We start from the raw sequence: 10,000 nt of genomic DNA, 5'->3' as shown, positions 1-10,000 counted from the left end.
TCTAACCCTAACCCTAACCTAACCTAACCCTAACCTAAACCTAACCAGGACAACCACACCGCACCTAAACCTAACCAACAGAACCACACTACACCTAAAACCTACCCAATCTACCACTAATGGTTGAAACCTACAAAATTATTTTTTTATAATATAAATAATGATTATAATAGCATATTAATTTGAAGTCTCATTTTATTGGGGGGGTGTTGTGGGCCTGGGCTGTGGGGCTCTGCTCGAGCGGTGAAAACAGGTGGCCATCAGGAGTATAAGAAGGACAGTGCATTTACCGACGTTGAACTATGTTTCAGCTTCTGGATCTCATTCGTTCCTAACCCTAACCCTAATCTAGAGTTAGGGTTAGGGTTAGGTTAGGTTAGGGGTAGGGTTAGGGTTAGGGTTAGGGGTAGGGGTAGGGTAGGGTATGATTGGGGATAGGGTTAGGGTTAGGTTTAGGGTTAGCATATAGTATTCAATAGTAATGTATTAAAGATTAGTTGAGTTATATTAACATTTGTTTGCTAACATAAGCAAACTAATATTACCTATGGAACATTTAGGCTACAGGTATCAGAAAACAAGTTTTATTATATGAAAAATACACTTAAATCCCATGAAATGTCATTAGACCATGAATCCGCATTTTGATTTAGCTGTCCGAAAAGTTGATTTTAAAGTTAAATACAGGTTTTTGTTAGTGAAAAAAATCATGATAAAACTATATAGTCTTGTCAGACATATCTGGAGAAGCACAGGAGGAGTATAATCTGTAAAATAATTTAAATAACCATCAGGTGAAAATTCTACGAGGGAGGTCTGGTAGAAGTGTGATTCCCCACATTATTCTTTCCTGCTACCTCAAATCAGCTAAATTGAGGGAAATGTTCAAGACAACCTCTTCAGTAGTGTTCCTAAGGTTCATAGAGTTTTTCGGCCTTTAAACACTATACACCCTCACACTGATTTGGCTCACTTGGATGATCAACCCCAAGCACACGTCTTGAAACAATTGTTAATCGAGCTTGACCAGATCCACAATTGCATTGTTGTGCTCTGCGTTGAGTTTTAATATTAATAGGAGTTTTCAATTTACACCAGTCCTTAGTAAAGAAGTTGATTAAAATCTATTGATAGGAATTTACCTGCTTTTATCATCTGATCGTTGTTGTATCTCTCTATTAGTGCTATAGTATTGCTTGGCGGGAAAGTATCTTATCCTACAGAAAAGCATTAAAAACTGCTAGATCCGATTACCTTTCTTCTCTTTTAGAAGAAAACAAACATAACCCCAGGTATTTATTCTATACAGTGACTAAATTAACGAAAAAAAGCATCAACAAGTGTTGACATTTCCCAACATCACAGCAGTAATGACTTTTTGAACTACTTTACTTCAAAAATCGATACTATTAGAGATAAAATTGTAACCATTCAGCCGTCAGCTACATTATCACATCAGACAGTGCACTATAGACCCCCTGAGGAACAGTTCCACTCATTCTCTACTATAGGAGAGGAAGAATTGTATAAACTTGTTAAATCATCTAAACCAACAACATGTACTTTAGACCCTATACCATCTTAGCTCCTAAAAGAGGTGTTTCCAGAAGTCATAGATCCTCTTCTGACTATTTTTAATTCCTCATTGTCATTAGGATATGTCCCCAAAACCTTTAATCTGGCTGTTATTAAGCCTCTCATCAAAAAAAACATAACGACCCCAAAGAATAGTTAATTATAAACCAATCTTGAATATCAATTTTCTGTCCAAGATACTAGAAAAGGTGGTATCCTCACAATTATATTCCTTCTTAGAGAAATATGGTATATGTGAGGATTTCCAGTCAGGATTTAGACCGTATCATAGTACTGAGACTGCTCTCCTTAGAGTTACAAATGATCTGCTCTTATCATCTGATCGTGGGTGTATCTCTCTATTAGTTCTATTGGATTTTAGTGCTGCGTTTGACACTATTGACCACAACATTCTTTTGCAAAGACTTGAACACTTTGTTGGGATTAATGGAAGTGCATTAGCATGGTTTAAATGGTACTTATATGACCGCCATCAATTCATTGCAGTATGGAGTATCTCAAGGCTCAGTACTATGGCCGCTAGTCTTCATGCTTTATATGTTACCAAGTTCAAGTTCAAGTTCATTTATTTATATAGCACATTTAAACAGCCACACAAGACAGACCAAAGTGCTTTACAGAACAAGCATATAAGAATAAAAGCAGAAAAACACACATAGAGAACAACTAAGCTAAGATTAATTATAAAATCAAGAAGCAAATGTAGAAAAAAAAAAAAAAAAAAAAATAAAAAAAAAAATAAAAATAAAAAAAATAAGAACAGTCTAAGATAAGAAATCAATATGCTAACGAGAATAGATATGTTTTGACCAGAGACTTAAAAACAGGGAGGTTGGGAGCAGTTCTGATCTCTAGAGGCATGGTGTTCCACAGACAAGGCCCTGCCACCGCAAAAGCACGCTCCCCTCTACGCTTAAGTCTGACACGAGGGACTACCAGCAGCGCCTGGTCGTGGGATCTGAGACTTCTGGACGGAATGTACGGATGAATAAGTTCAGAGAGATAAACTGGTGCTAGGTTGTGTAAAGATTTGAAGACAAAGAGAAGAATTTTGAAATCTATTCTCTGCCGGACTGGTAACCAATGTAAAGATCTGAGGATGGGAGAGATATGGTCATATTTGCGACAATTATGGATGAGTCTGGCTGCCGCATTTTGGACTAACTGAAGACGGGAGATTTGAGAATCTGATATACCGCAATATAGTGAGTTGCAATAATCCAGTCGACACGTGATGAAGGCATGAACCCTCATTTCCAGAGTTATTGGAGTGAGAAAGCCTTTGATTTTAGATAGTAAGCGAAGTTGGTAGAAACCAGAACTGACTACAGATGAGATGTGTTTATCAAACTTTAAAGACTGGTCAACAAGAACACCTAAGTTCCGCACTTCTGTAGATTTAAAGGGAGATAGACCTCCCAAGTGTGGGCATGTGAACTGGGACCTTTCACTCGGGCTGAAAACAATGACCTCGGTCTTATCATCATTAAGGGATAGGAAATTTTGAGCTAGCCATGCCTTCACCTCCTCTAAGCATAGATGAAGAGAGTTTAGTGCTGCAGGATTATTGCGCTTGATTGGAATGTAAATTTGGGTGTCGTCTGCATAAAAGTGAAAAGATACACAGTGTTTCCTAAAAATTGTGCCCAACGGTAGCATGTAAAGAGAAAATAGAGAGGGAGCCAAAATAGAGCCCTGTGGAAGACCACATCTCAGGGGTGCCATGGAGCTGGAAAAGTTTCCCATTTTTACTAAAAACTTTCTGTCAGTAAGGTAAGACTGGAACCATGACAGGACAGAGCCTTTTATGCCCACCCACGTCTCCAGTCTAGCTAGCAGAGTAGGGTGGTCAACGGTGTCAAAAGCCGCCGACAGATCTAGGAGAACTAGAACCACAGTGTCTCCACAGTCAGTGGAGAGATAAATGTCATTTAGCACTCGCAGGAGAGCGGACTCAGTGCTGTGGGCAGTCCTAAACCCAGATTGAAAGACCTCATATATACAGTTATTTGACAAAAAGTGTTGGAACTGATCCAACACGATTTTCTCTAATAACTTGGAAATGAAAGGTAGGACAGAGATGGGCCGGTAATTTTTTAAAACAGAAGGATCCAGTGAAGGCTTCTTGAGCAAAGGAGTGACCGTAGCCACTTTAAGATTGGCCGGAACAGATCCAGTGCTTAGACACTTGTTAATAAGGGATACCATACCTGGACCCACCGTGTTTGTGATTAATTTTAAAAATCTCGGGTGAATGATATCATTTGGGCAGAATGAAGGTTTGAGCTTAGCGCTCACATCCTTCAGTGTCTGGAGGTTAATGGGAACAAAAGCCTCCCAAACACAGGAGGTACGTGGCCTAATAGGGGGGAGAGTTAATTTAGGGCAGATACTGGTCCTTAATGTAGTGATTTTGTTAATAAAAAATCTCTGGAAGTCTTCACATAGAGCATCTGAGGCAACAGACAATTTAGCAGATGGGTTTAAAACAGAATGAATGACAGAAAACAAGACCTTAGGGTTAGAGTGATTGGATTCAATTAAGTTTGAGAAGTATGCAGCTTTAGCTGATTTAGCAGTGTTCTGGTAAGCTGTAAGAGAGTCTTTGAACATGCGGAAGGAGACACTTAGCCTGTCCCGTTTCCATTTGCGTTCGGCCTTTCTACATGTTTGTCTTTGGAGACGAGTGTCAGAATTTTGCCACATATCTGATTTTGGTTTGGGTTTGTGAGGCTTAAGAGGAGCAGTCACGTTTGCTACTTTAAGCCAGGCAGAATTTAAAAGGCTAAGATGCTGATCTGCATCCAGGTCAGATAAAGGTTGGTCCAAGTGCCAGTGAGAGCATAACTCAGTAAAGCACAAGTCGAAGTTTGTGTTGAACTGAGGAGAATAGAACCGTGACATAACAGGATCAGTAGTGGGTTGAGAAAGCTCCAGAAGAGACAGTGAGAATAAAATAGGCTTGTGATCAGAGAGAGGAAAATCAGAGATAACAATATCAGTGACATTAATCCCATAAGATAACACAAGGTCCAGTGTGTGGCCCTGAGTGTGGGTAGAGTTTTTGACCCACTGCAGTAGGTTAAAAGCATCTATTAAGTCAAGAACCCTTGGGAGATATCATCAGGAAACATGGAGTTAGCTTTCACTGTTATGCTGATGATACTCAGCTCTATATTTCTTAGGGTTAGGGTTAGGGTTACCTAGAATATCAAAATCAACTGTGGGCGGCAGATCCTTTTCCTATTTGGCGCCTTAATTTGGGAATAACCTACCTAACATTGTTTGGGAGGCAGACACAATCTTGCAGTTTAAATCTAGATTAAAGACCCATTAACCTGGCTTGCACTTAACATACTAAGATGCTTCTAATATCCAAATCCCTTAAAGGATTTTTAGGCTGTATTAATTAAGTAAACTGGAACCAGGAATTCTCTTCAATGGAGTTTTGGTTCCTTGCCGCTGTCACCTATGGCTTGCTTAGTTGGTGTCACCTCATCTACAACGATATCGTTGACTTGATTGCAAATGAATGCACAGACACAATTTAAACTGAACAGAGATGACATCACTGAATTCAATGATGAACTGCCTTTAACTATCCTTTTGCATTATTGACACACTTGTTTCCTAATGAATGTTGTTCAGTTGCTTTGACGTAATGTATTTTGTTTAAATTGCTATATAAATAAAAGTGACTTGACTATTACACACAGACTGATATATTTCAAATGTTAATTTCTTTTAATTTTGATGGTTATAACTGACAACTAAGGAAATTCCCAAATTCACTATCTTAGACAATTAGAATATTGTGAAAAGGTTCAATAGTGAAGAAACCTGGTGCCACACTCTAATCAGCTAATTAACTCAAAACACCTGCAAAGGCCTTTGTCTGTGTTTCTCTCTGTGCGTGTGTGTGTGTGTGTGTATTTTGCCTATTTTGTGTACTTGTTTGATTTTGGGTCTATATTTGTGTTTCTTTGTAATAGGGGTTGAACGACTAGTGATTTTTTTAAGTCGACTGTTGTGTGATGAAAGTCGAGTGGAAGTCAACTAGTTGATGATGATGTTGTAACAGTTTCAAAGTTACTTATGGTGTTATTCTACTACCCACTATTAGAGGGAAACTGTTGTTCCTTTATGCTAAGGTTAAATACAGGTAAGAAGTAGAAGAAGAGAGAACTGTTTGGTAAGAGGAAAGCATGGCTTCCCTCTGGTAACCTTACCCATACTGATGTCCTGATTGGGAAACATACCGTTTTATGCTCGATCAAAGTAAGGTTCTTTTTTTCAATAGTGGCTGAATAAATTGTATTCCATTGTTGGTGAGGTTTATAATGTTATAATGTAATATTTTGTTTGTAGAAGGACTCCTTTTACCTAACCTTTTTTGTACCCATGTTCCATTTTTCCATATCATGGTACATATTGGAAATAGAAAGGACAAATTTACCAGCTTTGCCTTTGGGTCACCGAAATGGGATATTACTTGAAGAGGATAAGAAATGTTTTCTGCTTTTGTCTGGAATTGCGGTGTGGAGTATTGAATTTGATCTGGACTGTTACCAAGGATTGAATAATTGGGTACATCTACATTGTCTAGAAGAGTTCTTCTTTCAACTATGGACTGTGGCACATGGCCTAAGTATTCCCGCACTCATTACATCCAACATTACATGCTCATATAATCATGACTATGCATTTTGTATTTTTAATTGTTGGTTGAGTCATTTGTTCTATTGGATTATGGTATGTTAATTTGTTTTGGATTTATTATTGTGCATTTCACTGTTGTTGTTATTTCATAATATATCTCTACGAAGAAAATCTATTTTTTTGTTCTATTGGGTTTTTTTTTTTACATCAAACAGTTTAAAGATTGTGAAAAGTTGGAATGTAGATCCCTCCCCAAAATACTTTCAGATTTATAGTAAACTTTTACCATAGAAGTATGAGTTTGTTATAACATCATTAATGAACATAAGCTTGGAGCTGCGACAAACACCCTGTGCACAGCTATGTTATATGACACAGCACAGCTTACATGGCTATTGCTCATATAATAGCACATTTTTATCAGTTCTTGTCTTAGGGTTGTTATATTTCTCACAGATTTCTGCTAATTTTAAATCAGATACAGATAAAGTAGCACAGTAAAGATTACATTTATATAAACAAATCAGTGAGAGCAATTGTGTGTGAATTATTTCTACATGGCAGCATCTTTCTATTAGTGAAGCTGTGGGATTTAGTTATTAAGAAATAAATTATAGAACGTTTCAGTTTCCAAGCTATTTTATTGAGAAATCACAGAAAAGAGTTGACAGTACATTTCTGCGCTGAATGATTCTGTGCACGAGCGATCAGCGTGTGACGTACAAGCTGCTGTCTGAAGCCTGTATGTGTGTATTACAGTGCAGCAGCACATTAAATTAGAACAGCGATTAACTTACCTGTACAATAAACTGTTTAGAATGTGCGTTCTCCCGTTCAATTTCAAGCATCCAGTAATATAATCACACATGCATGTGGAGGGCTTTCATAGTATGTATGTATTTGTTATTTTAACTGTTTGGAAATGGAGCGTAAATGTGAAAGCCCTTCAAAGTTTTATTATACTGTTGTGTCCTCTATAGGACCGGCGACTAGTCGACTTCATGCTTAAAGCGTCATGGCAGAACATTGAAGTCGACTAATCAATTAGTCTGTGCAACCCCTACATTGTAAGTTTTAGTTTGTATGTTTGTTTTTACAGTATGTTTGCATTTGTATGTTTATGTTTATTTGCATGTATGTTTATGTTTTCTGTATGTTTACGTTTGTGTGTGTGTTTGTGATTGTATGATTATGTTTGTGTACTTGTTTGCATTTGCAGTGTGTGTTTGTGTTGAGGCTTGAAAAACTAAGTGTGATTAAAAATAATGAATGTAACTAAAATAAACTAAATTAACACATCAAGTACTTATGCAAACGTTGATCACACTACAAACAATTCAAAACTATAATGATATAAGAAACAGAAAAATATTCATTCGTTATTTACCTGGGTCTTCAGTCTATGATCAACTATAGCAGTCTATAGTTCAACTCACCTCTTAAGCCCCTTTCACACTGCCATTCCGGCAAATACAGGGGTAAAGTGTTCCTGTAATTGCTCCCTGGTCGCTAGATTTGGCACTTTCACACTGCCAGTGATGACCCGGTATATGTGCGTGCTTTCACACACAACCCCTGAAGATCCCGTAACGACACGTGACATCAGCGCGTGACGTGTAATGTACGAGTCGACAACGCTTGGCACGTTATACTTTAACTGAAGCAAGCAAACGATCTCTGCGTCAGCGCGGAAAGTGAGGAACTAACCGATCTCTGCTTCATTACAGTTTGCACATATGTTTTCGTCGCGAATGTTGATCTTCCTTCAAAACAGCCGGTAAAAGAGTCGCGCGATAACGCGCGTCATCACTTCGATACCGAATTAGATCTGGCTTTTGTTCACACAGCGCTCGTTCCGGATCGATTACCGCAATGTTACTATGTCCCCGACCCGGGTTCGATTCGGTAATCAATTCCGGGACGTGGTTGCTTTCACACAGAAGGCGACCAGGCAATGTTACGGGAATATTGCGGGTCCGACGTGCAGTGTGAAAGGGGCTTTAGTCATTCGTTCATCACGTGACAGCCCCCCATAAACTAAACCTAAGCAGTCTGAGCTGGAAAGAGAATTGATTGGTTCATCTTTCGAGTCATTCTTTTGTCACATGATGTGACATCATTGGATCGAGAAATTAATTTCCTTACAAACGGGTGCATATTTATTATTATTATTATTATTATTTTTATTATTTTTATTATCATCATTATTATTATTTACTCTTACAGTTATGTTATGTTTTTTGTTTTTTTGGCTTATTATTATTTACTGTATATAAATGTGAGAATTTCTGTCATGATGGTTATTTTCAATTAAAACACTGAATGTGGTGTGAAAGTTAATAAAGAGTTGGTTATTAGTATTAAGTCTGTTTGAGGTTCAGACTGGAAAGTTAAAGCTTAGGGGGTTGTCACGTGATGAACGAATTATTCAAAAAACCCAGAGACTCAAAAGAGGGAAACTAATTTCAGTACAAAGCTAGTAGGATGTTGCGAATGCGTGACTGAACGAATCACTCCCGAGACGACTTGTTCGTTCAGAGTTAAATTAAAAGATTATTTAAAATGAACAAATCATTCCAGAATGACCAATCACTAAAGTGTGTGTCTCCTCACTGTTGTCTTCAGACATATGAAACACACACAGCAGACTGAAACAAGCTGTTATTTTAATGATTATCCTCTGTCAGCGCTCTCTCTCACACACACACTCACACACTCTCTCTCTCTCTCTCTCTCTCTCTCTCTCTCTCTGTCTCTCTCACTGTTCGGTTTCAGCTCTTTCAATGTAAATGTAAACATTCATCACTCAAATCACAAAAGCATTTAACTGTGTTGTTAGACTTAGGAAAGGTACCTGTGTGACATTAAGGCATTATATGTGTAAGCTTCTCATTCCATTTATGTGACCTGTAAATGTGTGCTTAGAAACATTCACAACAACTGTAATTAATGTAATTGATGCAAAATCCACCTTAACATGTCTGTCTGTAATGTGTCAGCAGTGACAGAATGTCTCTCTCCCTATCAGACAGACGTGATGTATGCGTCCGTCTGCTCTTTAAATTCAGCTGCACGGATGCAGACGCTCACATCTGCAGGACCCAGTGCTCTGACAGCCTACCGCTGACTTTCCACTGAGAGATCAGTCAGAGCCATGTACAGATCTGAGCAAACAGCGAGACTTCTCCTGATAATGTGTGTGTGGGGAATCTTCCCTCCGCCGGCAGAGCAGGTGTGTAAGTGTGAGAGATCAGCCTGAACTCTTTAGGCCTGGAGGGCAGAAGGGATCGTACTGTTCATCATTTGTACAAGAGTGTCTGCTACAGAAGTACATGTACATTTGTATGTGTGTATTTGTGTTTAGTTACCTGTTCGAGAGGGTGTCAATCTGCTGCTGTATCCGGTATCGGTGATGGGGCCGTACGGATCTCACACGGCTCTGAAACCAGTGACTGGGACTGAGCAGATCACACAACGCAGCCAAAATCCACAGGCAAACCACAGCAAGGTGAGTGTGTTGTACATTCTAGAGCAATGAAATGTGTTTGTGTGTGAAGTTGTCATTTTACCCTTTCTATGCACAGATCAGCCCTCAAAGTGTGTCCAAACCTTTACATGCAAACAGTGCATTTCTGCAGCCGGACCCTGTCCATGGCCCTGACCTTCACACTGTCCCATCTGTGCCTTTGGTTATGCAGGAGCAGGTACAGAGCAGCTCTCAATTCACAAACACTTTCTCAGCACT

This window comes from Carassius gibelio, chromosome A23 (assembly GCF_023724105.1).
Source record: "Carassius gibelio isolate Cgi1373 ecotype wild population from Czech Republic chromosome A23, carGib1.2-hapl.c, whole genome shotgun sequence".
Taxonomy (NCBI): Eukaryota; Metazoa; Chordata; class Actinopteri; order Cypriniformes; family Cyprinidae; genus Carassius; species Carassius gibelio.
The sequence above is the reverse complement of the archived record's forward strand: the minus strand, read 5'-3'. Positions refer to the sequence as shown.